Here is a 20854-nt window from a genome sequence, read left to right as displayed (position 1 = left end):
GGTGTTTAACTTCAAGTATGGCTCTAAGTTGACCGGATCGGCCTCACCTTATCAGAAACACAGGTGATACCTAAGTGTTTGCCCAAAAGGTATGACTCAATGATTGGCTTGGCCTTATCACAGGTGATATTTGCCCTAAGGTTAAGCCCACAGCGAATCTCTACTGAGTCCGCAATCCTCCCCAAGCGGCCATTCGGGGTAACGAACGCCCGATCGCTCTCAGTCGCCGCTCCGATAGGACCGCGGCCGCTCGTCTCGCGAAGGCACACGCAACTGCCACACCACTCGCCAATCGCTTCCGATATCGAGAAAGTGAGTGATCGTGTTTGAAAATCGAATAGGATTTTGTTTCGAACGCCGTGTCGACTCCCCTTCGGTGAGTTTTTTTTTTGTAACCGGCCGGTTTTTATTTGTAGTATTCTTTTTACAAATTGAAAAATAAAATTAAAAAGAAACAAACTAAATTAACAGCAATAAAAACAATAATTACACTTCCTTATTCGAACCACTTCGCCAAATATTTATACATTTTTATTGCCGATACAATCTTTAAAATTTAAATTTTGCTCCAATAATTATGAACTCAACCAATTGAATAAAAAGTTTCAAAATATTTTTCAGCATTAAAAAATAATTAAAAATGTATCTTTCTCACAATGACAATTCCCGAACTCTACATATTGCAATTATGAGATCACGAGATAGCGTGCGGGTTTAATGATATCGACTAAGATTCGATTTCTTTCGACTCGATTAGGCGATCGCTTTTTAGGTGGCTTTGACATTAGAATTTATAATCATGCCGCATTGTTGTAATTATTTTAATGACGGACGTATCGGTAATGAAAATGTAATTATTTTTATACAAAATACTTAAAATATTTTTCGCGAAGTTAATACGAGTACCTGCAAGGAAAGATAATAGCAAAGATCGCCATAGGGACTGCATATTTTTGGTATCAATTGAATTTTGTTGAATTTTTCATTAAATGGAATTATCTATAAATAAATAAAAACACCATTTACAATGTTTTACATTCAATCCGTTACGAATATAATGACCATTTTGTAAAGAAGACTTTCATAAAAATATTAATTAGAGTGTTTTACATAACGGACCATGCTATACGATTGCCTCAAATTAATTAAGAGGTCTCATTAACATAATCTGTTTTTTTACACATACCCGACCATCATCTCATAACAGCTTCAAAAGACATCAACGCGCAAGTTTAGCTTATGCTACACTTGTCGAAAAAATATCGACTTATCGACATTTTTTATTCGATATATCGATACTTTACTTGAAGATACCCATTTTTAATCTCTAATATCTAAGTCGATAATATTCTCAATATCAAGTAGTAGGTAAAATGTTAAAAGAAATGTTGTCGTGTTTTGAATGCACATTAATTTTGTCACAAATGTAGGTTGATCGGTTATTTATTGAAATTATTTATAATACTAAACTTAACATTTTAAAGCAACAATATTTATCATCCATTAACGAACATCGATATGATACATCATACATATCGACATTTTCGGCACTTCCGACATCTCTAGCTTATGTAACGAGTTGCGAGTCGTTACACAAACTTAATATCAGCTTAAAATGTATACCATGTTATGCTACACAGATTATGATAACATAGTTGTTTTATTTTTTAACAAGCTATTTGGACCTCTATACTCGTAATTTGAAAAGAAAAATGAGTAGAGTAGTGCATTCTTAAAATATAATTTCTTTGTTCAATTAAAGATTGTCAGATAGCATAGTGTACATTAAAAATGAACACGTAAACATAATAAAAGTAAATTTAATTAAAAACAAAACTATCTTATAAAGTGTCTGCAACGAGAACGGCTACTTAGATTTATGAATAAGTAACAACTTTATGATACCTATCAGAGGTGGAATTGTGTAAAGCAATCGTAATCATTTGACAGTTCATAACGTACGATTAAGTCAGTTAAACAAAGCGTTTGACAGAATAATCGTACGTTATGAGCTGTCAAATGATAACGATTGCTTTACACAATTCCACCTCAGATCGACGTCATTTAATTAATATGTTTGCCAGGAACATTTGTTTTATTTCATTATTAATTAAAATTTATTATACTATCGTAAAATTCTTCGGAAGCTCTCGTCGTTATTGTTTAAATAAGTTTATAACACTCGGAAGTAGGAGTATCCAATTACTAAAGAATCTTAATGTGTAGTATATTTAGACGTATGACCCAATTGCATTTTATTTTTGTAGCTGTCCAATGATATAACTGCTCGGTCTTCACTCTACATAATTTAAAGTATAATATTACATCTTTGTCACTTTGCAGTCGATAGAACAAATTGTTATAAGACTGTATTTGCCCTTAGATTTAATGAGGAGACAACTTTCGTAAATCTAGACTAGACCTAAACCTAAACTGCATCTCACACATCAGGTGCGATTGAGGTCAAATACCTGCCTTGTTCTGCATAAAAAATACGTCTTAATTTACACATTTCGTGGGAGTCAATGTGTTAATTGTTATTTCTATAAATTAGCAGTATCGAGAGGGTTAATACCACAGATCACAGAAACTCAAGGAAGATGTGACAATGGGGCGGTGCAGCAGCAATATGCCCAAAAACAGAACACATTGCTCGTGACAGCAATGATGACAGCAGCGACGTCATTATGTAAACAGTTTACATCGCTTGCGTAGTACTAAAGATTATTCGACCGTTGAGTACTGATACCGCAGTGGATAATGAGCACATATTTTCATTACTTTATGTGTGTGAATTTCTAATGCGACAGAGTTTTGAACTCAGCGCATTAGTTGGCATCTCTCTATATCTCTATGGTTAATACTAGTTGTTCTAGATGTAGAACGTCCGTCCACAGTCCCAATTATCTGTTACGGCTGTGCCATTATGCAGACCATTTGCAAAACACCTTGCATCGCTCTCTCGTTTGTATTGCATCATATGAAATACGTTATTCGTGAATTTTAGATATCATGATTTAAATATGGCACTTTGAGACGAAATGCAGCCGTGGAAATATGAATTTTTACGATCTACTTTTAGGGTAGATAATTTGTATCTGTCCAAATCAAATAATAATCACCAATATCTTTAAATAGGATATAATAACTATGATTAGATTACAGTAAGTCTCGAGGTTCTTTAAAAAAAATATTTAAAAAAGACATACGCTTATGGAAAATTATGAATTTTTAAGATTCGTATACGATGATTAGATTTATTTGCCAATGAAATAAAATTATCATCATTTCAACTAATGACAGCGTTCATTACAGAATGATATAACTAAAATATGGAAAGTGAATAAAAGATTTGATGAGTCTACGATTTTATTGCAATTCTAGCAAATGTTATTCCAGTTTTATTGCTGAAAGTGGACTAGCATTACAACACTAGGTTTTATTTCGTGTATTTAGTTGGTTATGAAATGATATCATTGGATTAGTTAGGAACAAGTTACTGAATTAACGAAAAAATATAATATAATTAGATTAAATGTGTATGAATTACGAATATACCTACATTCATTTATAGCTGAAATACCTTGTAGGGCATTATTTCAACAACACAATCCATAATTATAGGAACAACAAAATTTTAGGATTTAAATCCAATTTTGAGCTTCGTTCCTTGTACGAGTAGGTATCCTATTTTTCTTCGCCTGTATGAATTTCCATAACTCGTGGAACCCCAAGTGGTCGCATGAGACCGCGGTAACAATTGATCCTTATTGTGTCTCGATTCGCTGGTACTTGAATAGGTAACAAAAATATAATTTTATCAGACGCGTGCTTCCAAAAAACTGGCATAATATTATACCTACTATCACAGAATAATAATAAGTACTACGTACAGAAGTTTTACTTCGCGAAGGTATTTAAAAAAATGTATGCTTAATGTCGTTAACAATATGGTGTAATTTAGCCTGTCTCAAGAGTCAAGCACCATTTTGTTGACAAACGTCAGTGTTCGGTACTGCGCCGAAGCCATAGGGCTGACTTCGGTAAATTGATGTGTGACATGAGGTGCCAAACTACGGAAAATGGCGGAGTAAATACATGATTAAGTATTAATTATATTTTGTGTTTCTATTATTCTTCGGGCAGTTAGAAATACTGCACAGTATTAATTACACCACCGATTTTACATATAGTTTATTGTCTTTACAATGCAAATGGGTGAAGAATACACGTGCGTGCGTGAATACTCGCTCGTGATTGTCCTGTCGATTAGGTACCTCAGGAGGGGTTGTCGCGCGTGTTTTGTTTTCGATGCAAACTCGCGGAGATGAACAGGCCTGCTACTATGTTGTTCCCTGGGTCTCAAACTATCTCTACTTATACATCTAAATAGAGTCAGTGGTTTAAGTTTGCAAAGATACGAGTATAATAGACAGACAGAAGTACTTTTTCATTTATTACAAGTATTGTTTGTTTGCTCACGTGACACCAGTTCACGTGTTACACCGCGAGTGACGTATATTACGCGTTGATGCGCGCGCGCAAGTAGTGCGGAATCCCGAGTGAAAGTTCAATGCGACCGGCTCAATTAAAGCATGATACTTACGTTTACAGTTAGGTATCATAAGGTTTTAACGGCCGTTTTAGCACCGGTTTTCAGTTTCTACCATTCCGGGAGAGAGCAAACGTTGACAATCGTTATTTAAGACCCAGATAGCGAATTCAAAGTTTAAATTTGCGGTTAAGAAGGAACAATAGTTATCAATGTTCAGTTTCGTCTCGGTACTAACAACAAATTTTATATTTTAATGCAGTTTTTTTCTTTCGGATCGCTCTGTCTCTGCTAGTAGAATAGTCAGAGGAATACATAGAGTTGTTAGCGAAATACACTTATACTATAAACATCCAATGTTGAAAGGAAAATATATTAAAAACATCAAATAAACTCTCAGTGTTGCAAATTTTTTTAGAAGACAAACGTCTCAGTCTGATCTTGCCAATGCGTGATTTTCTCAGAAACTTTTCTTCTCGATTGCCTTTCGCATCTTCTTTGTCCATTGCTACTAAACCAAGTAAATACATACATCATATTATGATACATAGTATATGAAAAGATTTATAGATAGATAGAAAAAACAATAACACGGTAAAAAAAAGTTCACATAGCTAACAAAGCTGGAAACTGTTTAAAATGGATTACGCTATGCAAATTCATCATAATAAGTTGCATCATTAGCTATTTATCATGATAATTATCTGTTCTCGGGAAAGGCTAGACTTTTGTATAGCTGATGTACTGTTGACTGTACAATTTCCCAGTACAGAGAATGCCATCGGGCATTAAGTCCGCCACAGTACATTACTTGTATGTATGTGCAAAAAGTTTAAATAAATCAATACTTAACAATATTGTAAAAAAAAACTGCCCATTCCGATTCTGGTACTCACAGGTTTTTATGGAAACCAACATCTTTATTTCAAAAAACTTTCCCATATGTTAGAATGATCAGCGGGTCCGTGGCCGAGTCCCCCAGTTTTCGACGCACCCGTGGTCGACGCCCCCGGTCAGTTAAATTCGATTTGAAGCAATTTTTAATCAAATGTACAGTCAGGCACAAAAATGTTTATAAACTAATAAATATTTATTAGGCCAGTAGAATTAAACACAAAAATGAATCTAATGAAATGAAAATAATTCCTACAAAAGTTTTTTGTTTCTTACTACTGCTGGTTTTGGGTTAAAATTTTGCTCCCAGATTGCATAAATAGCGTCAAACATGCATAGTTTAGTATAATAATTAGCTTGTGAAACTTTTTTCGTTGACTGTACTTAGTGCAAAATCCGAAAAAAATGTGATATTAAATTTATTTAAATCGGGGGCGTCCACCACGGGTGCGTCAAATACTGGAGGACTCGGCCACTGACCCTGATCAGCTGTTACAATTTGTTTGTTCAACTTTTCAATGTTTATTTTTAATTGATTACTTATTGCAAAAGAGTAGGTTATAATAGTATAGAATAGTAGGTTTGCAGGTGGATGTGCCACATTCTGCACACCCTTATCTGTACGAAAGGCAGAGATTAATTGTATCTGTTCAAACCGTAACTTCTAAAAGAATATTTGAAATTCCTTAGGCTTACACATACAATGTAATTTTATTGGAATAGTTAAGCAATATACCTAGTGAAGAAATGATATGCGCCGTATATTAACGAATGCTCGTATGTGGTTTATTACTTGCATTTAATAGCATGACAATTCAAATAAAATTATTATAACTTTCATTTTTATCTGTATCATAATTCTTGAACAGATGAAATCATAATAAAAATAAAGCTTAAAAGGCTGATGCGTGCAAAACACATCATTATTTTGTATTTATTTTACAACTTAACTATATGCAGTTATAGAAAGAAGTTATTAAAACAAAAAACATTATGCTGAAAGCCATGCGTTCTGATTTTAACTTCACTCTAGTGCGAAATATTTAGTGTAAAATGTAAATTACATCACTTTATACACGCGAGAGCCTTTACTATAAAACTCACATGTTTTACCGACTTATAGCACGTATTTCATCACCATTGAGGACTTTGTACGCGATCTGATGAAAGGGAGCTATGCACTGTTGCATGTATATCGAATAAAACTTTAGACTATCAAGAATTTTAACTTTCACGCGGAAAAAAACAGGTTTTACGGAACCGGACGAACGGAAGCGAGGCAAACACGATCGTGCTGCAAATATATGGACAATTAGACAAATACATTATCTCAGATTATTATGGGAAAGTCTAAGCACGTGGTAGCTCTATTGATTAGGAGTCAAATTTATTTGATGGGCTCACGTAGAGCATACATTAGAGAAAGAAGCGAGGGGCGCATGTAGACTAACGCCCGTATTCACAAAAGATGCTTGCTTAAGTGAAGCAGCAAATCGAATACACAGCGTTGAATAGAGCTCTGTGATTGGGCGAATTAGACAGTGCCAATATGGCAATTAGAATTTTATTGATATCAAAGTCTGATCATCACTTTCCATCAGGCGAGATGCAGGCCGATTTAGCTTCCTCATTGTAGATATAAAAGTGGTTATATGCCTCCAGGGACAGTCGTAAGAAAGTGAGATTCCCAGATGGGTCACAATGAGTGTAAAAAAACTTTGTTTTTCTTCCCAGTTTGTTTAGGATACTAAAAGCTTGAAGTAACCTGATTTTCCTGAAAAGAACTACAATTAGGTACGGCTTCAAAGGGCACGCTAAGCTGACTGACGCCCGTATTCACAAACATTACTATGAGGTCCCACAGTGCGCGTGGACGCACAGGGTGACACACGAACCAATCACAGAGCTCTATTCAACGCTGTGCGTTCGATTTTCTGCTTCACTTAAACAAGCATCGTTTTTTAATACGGGCGTAAGTCATGTCAGACGCCTATTACGGTTCATCATGTTTGACGTTATAGTAGTGATAGCTAACAAGTTACACGATATAAAAAGTGGTTCGAATTCGTACCACCTACTTCGAAATTAATTGATGTTTAAAGAGTGCAGACGTAATACCATTTCTTCAGGAATTGTTTGTTCCTGTTACAAGAAACAGCCGTATATGTAGTTGATGAAGTGTAACTAACTCACAAATATCTACTCGTTCGTACTCATTGACTTTTATTTATCGTGCTTTGATGTGTGAATTTTATCATTTAAACATATATTCGGCGAGAAAAGTTCGAATAATTTCCGGGAAAACCATAAAAAAAACTCGAAACTTCACCCTTAAGGGGGTAAAACGGGGTCCACGCGTACGAAGTCGCGGGCGACCGCTAGTATTTAATACAATGTAATACATTAAAATACATTTACAGCGGTTTTTACACAAACAAATAAATATTTTATTGCTTGAATAATACGCTAACTTCAAAATAAATTACTTACATCTTCATTATGGCCGCGGTTCCGGGTGCGAACATTATTACTTTACGAAACAGTCTTCAGTACTAATTATTTTTTAAATACAAGGCCTTGGTAAAGCTGACTTGAATTATTATGTTACTAATAACACTAATAAGTACATTAGTTATTGCGGAAACAATGAAATGTTTTAATTTCTTTAATGTCTTCTTGGAATCCTGTCCCTGCTGTGAATTGCTGTGTAGTGTTTGGTTATGTTGCCACTAAAATTCTGGTAAATAAAATTGCTATAGATCGTTTCATCCACGAAGACCCGCCCCACCATTATAATATTCCGCTAATGTTTGAGTGTTATCGGTACACGCTAAATTATCCATGACTGCACACACACACTACAATAATGACGCTCCGATTGCTCGAATCAAACTCCCTGCACCCTGCGCTTTCCTCGACCAAAAATTGGTGGGGCGCGTCTTCGTGGATGAAATTATACTACAACTATTGAAACCGTTTTAGGTAAAGAAGTAGTTTTTCCGGGAAATCCTTTGGAATATTCTCACAGAAAGCTCACAATATTTGTGTTTTTATTTACTTGAACTGAGTAGGTAACTTAGCAAAAGAGTAAAGAACTGACCAACTAACTTTCGAAACCGTAATATTACTACGGATGACGTATTGACGGGTGACCATTAAATCATGTTTTATTCATTACAGGACGTACGCAAACTGAAATCGAAAGGCTATGATTAAATATAGTTAGTGGTTTCACAACTAAAATGGTCGTGGAAAAGAAATGGTTGCTATTTTGTAACAAAAATGATGAAAGCAGTTTGCATGCAAATAATTTATGAATGAAAATGGCACACGAAGCAGTCCAGTGTTTTAATTGGATCATAATTTTGCCGTCTCATTCTTCGATTCCTATTAGTCAGACTGTTTGTTTATTTGTAAAACGTCAGTTTCTTACTTACTTTAAATGACATGAGCTATACGATCACTTTGTGCCAATCATTTCGTATAATTTATGACCGCTGCTGGACAAAGATCTCTCTCACATCCCTCTAATTCCAAGGCCAGTTGGCCACTTCTTCGCGCGGCCTTCCAAATCGTTGCGACACCCTTTCTAGGTCGACCCCGCCTCGTATCATATTATAATTCACTTTATAACGGTAACCCGATCAAAACCCGTATACGGCTATCTATACGGCCAAGCATCATAAATATAATTATCACAACATCAACAAGTATTCAGTTGCTTAACGTTGCATCGAACTTGCTCACGTTTTTGACCTCAAAATGCCGTTCGCGTGGGCTTTTATGTGATTTATGAGCATATACATAAAAGCTACATTCGACTGCACAAATCGGGGTTATGGAGTCAGTAGTCGCTCTATTATTTGGTGCAATGGCGCGTGTTGCCAGTGCAAGAATATTGCAATATAGTGCAATGCAACGAAAGGTATGCCCAATGCCCATCAGTCGTTTGACTGATCGGTGCAATACAATTGTACTTGCTTGAGGCAGTAATGGATATAGATCTTGTCTCTACTTCAGGAAAAGCTTGCAATCATGTCATCATAACTGGATGAGTGATGGCTGCTGTCATGAATATTTAAAATGGAAATCTAATCTTCGATAGAAGTGGGTGACAACTGATGTCTCAAACTTGGTGTCAGATTTCGTGGTGACTGACATCACACTGTCTAATTTTACCGGTTTAACGTGCCCTTTCTTATGTCCCTCCTAAGCATCGAACCCGGGTTTGATCAAGATATCAGAAATCAATAACCACAGAGCGCTAAACACAATTAAAATATCAGCAAGTTTTTACTTGAAACGTTAAAACAGCTGAACACTATTTTATAAAAAAAATACTTAATAAATGTTAATATTTTATATTGAAAAATATTTTCTTATTTTCTGCAAAATCAACTAAAATATTTGTTTTGCTTTTTTCTAATTTGCTCGTACATTTCCTCTACAACTTGATCATTTTGCTCTGTTTACTCGATGCAGTTTTTATACCTATACAGTGATGGATGGTGACAGATAATCATCTATCTTTAGACACTCGGATACTTCGTGGCTGAAAGCACATGTGTGCCAGTCTTCCTTCTTCCAATTGATTTAGCGAACATTATTATTGATTGAATATTATTTGAGTAATAATCTTGTAAAAATGATTATCTTTAAAAAATGCACCAATAAATAAACTGTTATTGCCTAAAAGATGTAAGCATGAGTTTTATTAATTTAAAAAGTAGAAAAAATACATTCTTATTACGTGGAGATCAATAAGTTAGTGTAAATATTATATGAGTAGTATCTAGTTTTGGAACATTCACCTTTTACGATACGCTAGATAAATTTTATTTTTGCATTTTATTATTTTGAAATCGTACTACTTAATCATTCAAAGTGTTTTTACTTAGGAACCAAACTCAGGACAATTTGCGAGTTCAACATATTAAACTAGACCACGGAGACAAACTTCGCTTCTTTTGGCCATTGATTATACGACAATAAAAGCCTACCGCATATATTTGCTAGTACAGTTCCTCAAAAGTACAAGCTAGTACAGTTTTATTTATTTTTCGCATGAATCACTTAATTTGATTTTCAGTGGTTATCAGAAAATAACGTTAATTGATTATTCGAGCAACTCAATTTACCTATTCGCATGCCACTTCAAGTATAGTGAGATAGCGAATCTAGGTCCATAATTATGCATGTATGCACATTAGTAATGAACCAAGATGACACCTGAAGGCAAGCCCGAGGTCTCGATTAATAGGTCTGGACGTTACAATTAGAGGTAGGTCGTATCAATGGAGGCAAATGGATGATAACACTGACCTTGCTCATTTGCGTAATTACGTACATCTGTTAAGTGCATAGAGATGCATTATTACGTTATGAAGGACATGCGTATTTTTTACACTGCGGTGCGTTAACGATGTCTGTCTACTTTTATGCAAACAACTGACTTTATCGTTCGTAATCAAAAACATTACTATGAGGTCTCTCAGTGAGCGTGGATGCACAGGGTCACTCACGAACCAATCACAGAGCTCTATTCAACGCTGTGCGTTCGATTTGCTGCTTTACTTAAGCAAGCATCGTGTGAATACACACAAACAGCTGAGACAAAAAGCTGAACTTTTTAGTTTAAGAAGCAAAAAAATTTTTTTTGAAATATTATGGCTTAAGCGGAAGAAAAGTGACTTGGCGTTGTCATGTAAACCCGAGAGCAACATCTAGCTAGTCATAAGAATAGGAAATGTCCTACAAGATATGTTTCGGACAGGTATGACGAGATATAAATCGTTTCTAAATAATAATAAAAGTTGTGAAATAGATTTCTCTCAAATTATTGAATTTCGATGAGCTTTCCAAAATAATATTTCCAACAAAAAAATGATTACATTTTTATTTTAAATGTTTTTTTCGTCACGTCATATTATTTTACAAGCACGTATACAGGTAGTTTGACAATGTTTTTTGCTTTCGAGTATTTCAAAAGTTTTTAGAGGTAAGTTTTTGTTCAGGTTCATATTAATATCTCACAATCATTCAATCTTTTACTTCTTAAAAGTATGTTGACTTACTTGACTTAAGGTCCTGTGTCCCCTAGATGGGGCAGAGGGCGTCCACAACAGTCCTCCATCGCGTTCGGTCTTGAGCTTCGCGTTAAATCAAAAAGTATAACTACATAGTTACTAACTAAAATATAACTTTCAACAGTGTTCGTTACCGACCTTGTCTTTCTTGTAACAAATGGAACAATTACAGCCGTGGGCAGACAAATGTGGGTTTGACAGAAATTGTATGAAAAAATTAATGGCACACATAGACATCAATTAGCGATGACGTTTCAAGGATATGCTAAGTTACAAGTTACGAAGATGTAGGTTACTGAAGTGTACTTAACCTATTCGTCATCCATTGTTATGTTAGTTCGCTATGGAGCAGTGAGAGAGACCCATCACGAGTCGCGGGTTCGATTCTCAGATAGAAAATAAAATTGTTGATATTATTTCATTGCTACATAAATTTTTAATGTCCAAACGCAACCAAAGCAAACTGACCAGTTCAATCTGAAATTAACATAAAATATTTACATTTGTATCATGAAACGATAAAATTATGAGACATAGGTTAAAAGTAGAGCAATAATACTATGTCCAGACTGTTTCTGTCATTTATTCAAAAATAAACTAAATGTCACAGTTTTCTTTGAATATTAATAACATCTCGTGACACAAAACGTGCTATAATTGAATATACTGGTTTCACCTTGATCATATACCACGCTCTTAATAGTTAGTTGATCCTGCAATGACCTATAAATGCATTTGCATATGATTTTATCAAGTCACTAGCGGCCGCCCGCGACTTCGTACGCGTGGCGTGGATCCCGTTTTACTCCCCTTAGGGGTGGAATTTCGTAAAATCCTTTCTTAGCGGATGCCTACGTCATAACATCTACCTGCATGCCAAATTTCAGCCCGATCCGTACAGTGGTTTGGGCTGTGCGTTGATAGATCACTATGTCAGTCACCTTTGAGTTACATACATTTAGATTTAATCTTCACTGCAGGTGCACGACCCTCTCCAATTTAGTAAAGACGTTAGACGTAGACGTTGGCTAGATGGGTAAGGATCTAACTTTCGTAGGGTAATCGTGGAGATTTTTTTGCGAGGGTATCATAAATCGATCAACCGATTCAATTTCATTGCATAAATTAATGAAATAACATCAATCAAGTGAGGCTCGTATTTTAATTTTAAGCTTCATTCTGTGATACGCACTCTATGCACTTTAGAATAAAAAAAAATAGTTTTTTAGTTAGATAGAATACGGAAATAATTTTACCTAATATCACGATATTAACACGGACTACAAATTCTAGTTCTAGGTAAAAACTACAATTGTGCAGTATGAATGGGCGCTAGTAACCTTGGTACGATTATTAAAACTGTCAGTTAACTTTGCGACTTTTTATTCGTGATTCTATTAATTCGTCACGGTCAGGATTCTTTTGTAACATAAAGGAATCCGCTAAATGTAACTTTTTAGTGTTTAACCAAACAGATGAGCCTTGAGTTAACGGTTTAACGGATCATTAACCGCTTTAAGCTATGGGTGTTTGATAGGCGTGACACTACTGTTTATGAGTTAACTGCGTTATTAGTGATATAGTTTTTGCCTTGTTTTTATTGAAGTTAAAAACTAACAATCCATTAATGAAATTAATGTAATACCTACATAAAAGTTATGATGGTTCTACAAATAAAGCTAGATACAATAGATAATCAATTGTTACGCGGTAGCCGGCTACCGCTTGAGGACAGAGAGGTTAAGACACAAAAAAATTGTTAGTAACCCGTCCAATTTTCTTGTCTAATATGTATTACTCATTAATATTTACATTTATTTTTTAAGATCCGTATTTACAGAACAACTCCTGCCTCTTTTTCCACCATCTCTGCATTTAGTAGTCAGAATCTACCACAACTTGCGTTAGGTAATTAAAAGTTTATGTTAAGGAAAAGTTTATGTTAGGAAAATGTTTATGTAAAGGAAAAGTTATAGGTCATTGGACTCGCAATGCAAAATCGGTTCAGAGCCAGTACAAAACAGATGACAAATACTTAAATTATTAGGTAGCTATGAATTATTCATGAGTGTTAACATGCTTTGTTCTTTTGGTTGTACACTTCACCAATGGCACAACCTTAAGCCCTGAAAGGGTTGACACTCTTGTCAGTATTACAATACAATATGATGTCAAAGAACTTAAAACAAAGGCGAAAAGGCCAAAATATTTATCTTTCTGTCATTGTCTTAACATCATTATTTGTTGTGCAAACTGGAGCTGAAAAAGGCACAAAAACGTGGCAAATGGTCAAAGGAGACGAATAATAATTTAATAGACGTTTCTACATATTCGTTGCCAAACAAAGCAAGGTCGGTGGTAATTTTGTACTTAGGTGCGGACGAATTCTTTTAACGTATAGTCCGACCCAATAGAAACTGTCAAATTTATAAATGCATCACGATGAAAATAGACTCACAGCGAGTTTTAACTTTCTCAGTATTAAGACCACTTCAATTTGCAGTCGAAGATAGGTTTAGTCATATTACTGTCTTATATTATTCGGCTTTATAGCTTTACGAAAACTGCCAGAGGTTTTTTGCGCGGACTGTACATGTCAACGGATTATTTCGATTGCGTGTAAAGTACCGTGAAGATACATTTGTACGAGTTTCATGCTTATTTCGTATTAGTGTCAATATAAAAATAAAAGATAATGAAATTACATTTTTATTTTATTCACCAAAATTACATTTTGCAATACACAATGCATTTTGAAATCAACTGCACGCACGGTTTCTGTGTCCTTTAATTTAGTTATAAAACATCTTTATTACCCAGGTTATTTGATGAAATATTAATGTAGCTGTAAATTCGAAGAATGCCTACCTCGTATTTAATAAGTAGGTCCCTATCATTTTTAATCAAAGATAGATTCTTAGTCCAAATTACTGGGGCCAAAGACATTTCAATGTGTAATGTATTTTCCATTATTCGTTTGAAATAACTGTGTTAATTTGTAATTACTTAAAGCAAAACATGATTATTTAAACTGTAAAAGCTGCAAGATTAAAATTTAAACAGCTTCAAGAACATTAAAAAATACGAAAAGGCCCGAAGCCACAGCTGGCCATAATTTGTGCACTTAAATTTTGACTGCATTGTTGATAATTACTCGTAAGCAGACATGTCGGTTAATTTCACAACATTAACTTTATTGTTAAAATTAATTACAGTGTTCACACGAAGGCCGATGTGTTAAGTGTTAAGGTTTGACCAGAGCTTTATGGTCAGTTTAACTTCTGGAGCGTTTTGTAATGCAATTACTAATTAGTAACGTGTAGGACGTTATTTATTAACCGTACAAAGGATATTATTTAATTACAAATATAAAAAACGACCGACATTTATAATGTAATTTTTATGTGACTACGTAAGTAGTTATTTGTCTCTACAATTAATTTAGAGCAAATTAAGGTATAATTTTTGATGCTGAAAGTGCAATAATTATCCTTTTTAACCGACTTCAAAAAAGGAGGAGGTTATGTAAACACAGTATACTTAAGGAATTCATAAAATATTTTACCACATAAATATCTGTAAATTGTAAATCCTTAAATCCCTTAAAATAATTGTGCAACTTAAATAAGGGTAGGACTAAAGTAAAATGCTCAATAGGGTACCAAAACAAATAATATCTGAAAATTATTAATTAAACATGCCTTCTACAAAAAAGTAACAACAATATTAAGATAATTAATCTCGATTAACTACAAAACTTTTTGTAACACCTGCTATTACGCGAGCAAGTTATTAATAATTTTTTGACAGTGACATATTTCTGACAACTATGAATATCAAATAGCTTTGTGCCAGTTTTAATTCTTTTGTTCCTTAATGACTCAATAAATGGGGCTTTATTAGAGTTGTTTGTTGCAAGTTATGGACCTTTATGATGGCTGCATATAAATCACTTTTGGTCAGTGAGTTCTATTTTAAACGTCATTCATTACCTATAGAAAATAAATATTTTTGTAGTCAAACTAAATCAGTACAAAGCTAGGGAAAATTCACTGTAAGGTTTCCCTAGCTTTATACTAGCTAGGGAAACCTTATAGTGAAAATGTCCATTTTAATGTAATGGTAATTTTTCAAGCACTCGTTAAAATTGATGTAATGTTTATAAGTTAGTAACAACTACTATTTTGAACTGCTTTTATTAATAATGTACCATTTGCTAGAAGCATTCTCTAATTAATGTGGAGTATCCAAATCCTAAATTTACCTTTGGTAAATATTAGAGGTCGTGCTAGATAAAGACTTTTATACATGGTCCTTGTGAAAAGCCTTAATCGAAGATTAGTAGGTAAGTCTTGAAGATAACACCATATGTATACCTACATCAACAAATTGAATTTCAAATACATGTGGGAACAGTATAAAGAGTGATATGAATGCGGTACAATGGTAGAAACCTCGTTCGTGATGGAGGACGACTGGATTCACGAGTGTTTCTCAGTTCTCATAGCATAATGCGTCGGTTGGTCATGCAGATTACAAAGATGATGTTGGATGGGCTAAGATAGAAGATCATGGCGAGTAAAGTATTTTTAGGTTTTATACAGTCAATGGCTCCTTTAGCCAAACATTGTAGTACAAAACACCTCAAGATAAATTGTGTTACATCTCATACGGCTACGTTTCAACAAAAATGTAGAGTCTAATGTGCTGTCGTCTCTACGTCATCACCACTCGTTTTACCCCTTTAGGGGTGGAGTTTTGTAAAATCCTTTCTTAGCGGATGCCTACGTCATAACATCTACCTGCATGCCAAATTACAGCCCTATCTGTCGAGTGATTTGGGCTGTGCGTTGATAGATCACTATGTCAGTCAGTCAGTCAGTCAGTCATCTTTGAGTTATACATTTAGAAGTTCGGTCAATGCTTTACTTTGAATCGATCTGTAAGGTCACTTGCAAAGTTTAAAACTAAATAAATACAAAAAGTTTTTGTTTTTGGTCCACTAAATAGTCAAAGTCAGCATAAAAGGGTAATACCAAGGCTATAAATAAAAGAGAGACCAAATTCATTAATGGAAACATAATTTAAGAGTCTCTTACTCCAAAATATTACGAGTAGTATTGCAGTAAACTTCACAAGAAGTCCTAAGTAAACAAATCATTAAAGTACATTAATGAGAATGCTATAAATGGAAATCGCGTGAAAATATTTCTTTGCACATTACATAAACAAATCAATCAGTCATCGCCTTACTACCCACGCTCTACGGCTCTATACCCAGCAACTATGTTGCGAATTTTGCATAGAGCGCTACATGTGTGGTCGATGTACGGTGGAAATTTAAATACATACTCGTAATTAACTTTAATGTACTCGTATTACACTCGACATCAAATAAATCGCACCTCCCGCGACAAGCATTTTCAAACGTATGCTTCCCCACTTCCCACCAATATTGGCACCATTTAAAAGCCTAGTTCTAACCTTCATTGCATTAAAGGAAAGGTTTTTACCCCAAAAATGTGTCTTTAGAAGGATCCAGAGTCACTTCTTCAAAAAATAGGTAGTTACGCTAGAGCCAACTTTTATGGCTATAAAACTGTTAAGTTGGGATTTATCGCTATCCATCTGTTAAAGAGGACACGTGAGATCATTATTTGGTTTTATAACCATAAAAATTGGTCTAATTGATCCCATAGGTGGGCCCAAAGTGAGGTATTTTTTCAAGTCACATTTATGGTATATGTTTATCATTTATTAAGAAATTAAATGTGTTTTTCGTTAAGAATATTTATTGGGCTTTCAAATAACACCAATATTGTTGGGGCACCATGATTGTGTCAGAAGAAAATCGTTAAAGTTCGCGTCGCGGAAGGTGCGGTTTATTTGATGTTGAGTATATAAATTAAGCAGTGCTTGAGAACATACTTGACTGAAGTAGGCGTTGTTTTGTGTATGGCTTAGGCTGAGTACTTAACTTTGACAGTAAATTTAACGATAGCCGGTGCTTTTTGTATGGAGTTTGACATATTCTTGACGTTTGTCAAAGTTAAAGTAAGATGGTGCAACCCACCCTTAATGATTGTTAGTATGTAGATACCTATGACGTAAGCATTAGCTTGTTCGTATTTTTATATGCAGTTTTAGTATATTTTTTAAAATTTATATAAAAAAAAACAGAACGAAGAAGTTTACAGTTATCGCATTAATTGGCCACATTTTGCAAAATGTTCTAAATAAACAACTCTCTCCGTCCTTTTCTGCAATATTGAATGAAAGAGACCAAGAAGTGTATTACAAAGTCGATTGAAAATAAAGAAAGTTTTGGAAAGTATGTTTATCTATTTGCAACAAATTACACTAATTAAATTAGTTTTAATCGGCTTTATTGTGTAGCTAAAATAATTCCAGTTCCAGTTGGCGTTCCAATCTTTGCGTGCTTTAAAAGTTATCTAAGAGATTGCAAATCTACAGGGTGTCCACGTTAGTATGAATCACACAAAAAGCATTAAGCAGAACAATATCCGAATCTGAAAAATAAAATTTACTGAACTCTCCCGCCTCTTGGGGAAAGTTGTACCAATTGAGCCGTAAAATCAATCCTTTTTGTTTGATCCATACTTACAAGGACACCCTGTATAAGTGAATTTCAGTGCAATGGCATCGATACAAGTGTGAGATACTGGCTTCGTCTAATTGGCATTGTGGTGCAACCGTGAATAATCGTTTAGCACGAGTTTTTGTGCTCTGTGAACCTTTGTGTCTGTGTTTTGCTTAATTTGCATGTTCGTCTGTGGATAATGTACTTTGCTGGGTATTGGTTGAAAGCGAAGTATGAGAAAAAATATGATTAAGTACCTTATGGAACAATATGCAAAGTAAATATTCACACTGAGAAAGCTACGTACCTACCTGCATAAGCTTTTGATTTTACGAGTACAAATTGGTTACAAACAAATAAATGCTCGTTGCTCTCGCCTACATGACTTGATTTTTTTGTTGTAAAATTTTTGTTTTTTTTTTTAAATTAAGGTTCAGTGTAACCATGGGACCATGTCAGACGCTAAAATAGTCTTGCAACTGTGTCAGAGTAATGTGACCTCCTTTTTTGCACAACGTAAAAAATACAATCGATCGCTGAACTATTATGTAAACTACGCGATTCTTATATCATACAGTCCATGGTATAAAAGTTTATAATCTTCTAAATAGATACGTTAAAATCTGAACAACAATCGGCTGGTGGTAAAAAGATATGGCGGAATAAACTCAGTCATTGTCCTTTTCCACTATTTCTTTATGTCTTAAGATTTAATCATTTATGACATAACATAGTATCACAACGTTGATGAAGCGTTAAAGGTAGATAATGCATTCTATCACCAAATCAGGATGATCTTTGACGAGAACATACTCTTGATTTCACCAGTGGTATTTTCATGCAACCTTGTTACGAATCAAGTGGTATTTATTGTTGTTGCCATTATAATCTGCTACGTTCCAGGCGTTCACGATGATACCTGCAAACTGTCCTAGATTTAAAGTTCAACATTTTAAATTAGTCCAAGAATTACTGCGGATTGAAGACGTTTATTATCACGAGTTAATAGCAAGCATAGTTTAAGTGATTAAACTCAGAATAGCTTTTGACATCATAGATGGTTGCCAAGAATTAGTTTTAGTGCTATATCGAAAAAAATCATACTGGTAGCAGTTGAAAGTGGTCTGACGTAAGTTGATCATGACGATGATGATTATAATTAATTATTCTTTAATGCCTATCAAGTGAGCTACAAATACTTAACCTGATAATTTCAACTTGATTACAGCAACAAAGTGAATCTTTTATCACTTTGTGTTTTACCTTCTAATCCTTGAAAATTAACTACGGTACTAAATACTTTAGATTTCATAAACAAATAAACATTAAATCCTTTATGCCTATGATCTAAACGTAATCATAAAATCTATTTCAAATATTGCAAAACATAGACTTTAGAACGTAACAAGTAGAGGTACGAGTATATGAGACCTTTCTTAAAGATGTAATAAGGCCAGAACAATTTGCGCAGATTGCGTCTCTATATGAAATCAAATGTTCGTAATTAGTCTGGTATTGTAATTAGTTATTGCCGAAATAAGGATTAACAAGCCGTGTCAGTCACTGTGGAAATGGAATAGGTCAGTATGTAACGGCGTACGTGTGTACGTGAATTAGTACCTGCTACGAATAATCAACGCTGTTAATGTAACTTTAATTGGTAATACATAACTGAAAGAGCCTTTCTAAAAATATAGTTATTTACTCTTGAACCTGAATGTGTGGTTGCCTTAACGGTGTAATTCCGGCAGTAAAATATGACCCTTTCTTCCCTTGGTTGTCATAAAAGGCGCCTAAGGGACAAGTATAATAATATGTTAAGATTAGGTCTCCCCAACCAGTCTAGCCAACATAAGAAGTATAGGCCAAATTCCCATTTTTCTCTGGTAAATAGACAATTTGACACCATTCCCCAATAATTCGAAATCACAACTTTTTTAAAAAGACATTTCATTCTGGTCTTACAAACTTAATTAATTTTAAATTACCTGTAAATAAACATTTTTGGTTGCATTGTAATTGAAAAAAGTAGTTGAATTGAATTGACAAAATGGTGAGTCACTTGCTTGTATTGCCATATCTATGGGAGACTCTAGTTTTGATAGTTTTAAAAAGTACGTCAATTGATTGGTGGTGTCAATACGTCTACTAGAGAGGATCGTACTCCTGCAGTGGGAACTATAAAATGACCTGGTAATAACAATGACCATGAACCCAACAGGTGAAATGGTCTTTCCAAGTAATAAATTAAAGCCTAAATATGTCCATATGATTTTTTTTACAAACTGGATTTCCTGTTACTCATATCCATAATGGCATACGGAACCAGCAACTGGATCGGTCTTTTGACGCAGTTCTTGAAACTGTGCAAGAGTTGAACCAGTCATGGCCAAGTGAGACTACAATGTAACGGTCCGTAATTGCGACCAGTGTCATCAACTTTGGTGAACGCATAAAATATACGAGTAAAGATAACATTTATTGCTGCATTTCGTAAAAGTTGGAGAGTTGGATTAATTAGGTTTGTCGTTTTATGACAGATAAATAAATGACGATTACGGTTAAAGCCATTTATTTTCTCGTATCTTATTAAAGTTATTTTGATATTCGTTCGTTCGTTTCAGCCAAATGACGTCCACTGCTGGACAAAGGCCTCCCTCAAGGCTTTCCATAACGACCGGTCCTGCGATGCCCGTATCCAGGTTCTTCCCGTGACCTTCA

The 20854-nt window shown here is 34.6% G+C and overlaps 1 protein-coding gene across 1 annotated transcript in view; it reads left to right on the top strand.

Annotated features, from left to right (window-relative positions):
• The first annotated feature begins 204 nt into the window (after positions 1 to 204).
• The window catches only part of LOC135081132 (alpha-N-acetylgalactosaminidase), a 74971-nt gene continuing 54321 nt past the window's right edge, over positions 205 to 20854 (top strand). The window contains exon 1 of the mRNA XM_063975872.1: positions 205 to 376. The gene's annotated coding sequence lies outside the window, so the exon portion shown is untranslated. The remainder of the gene's footprint in view (positions 377 to 20854) is intronic.

Source organism: Ostrinia nubilalis, chromosome 19 (assembly GCF_963855985.1).
Source record: "Ostrinia nubilalis chromosome 19, ilOstNubi1.1, whole genome shotgun sequence".
Classification (NCBI taxonomy): Eukaryota; Metazoa; Arthropoda; class Insecta; order Lepidoptera; family Crambidae; genus Ostrinia; species Ostrinia nubilalis.
The sequence above is the reverse complement of the archived record's forward strand: the minus strand, read 5'-3'. Positions and strand labels throughout refer to the sequence as shown.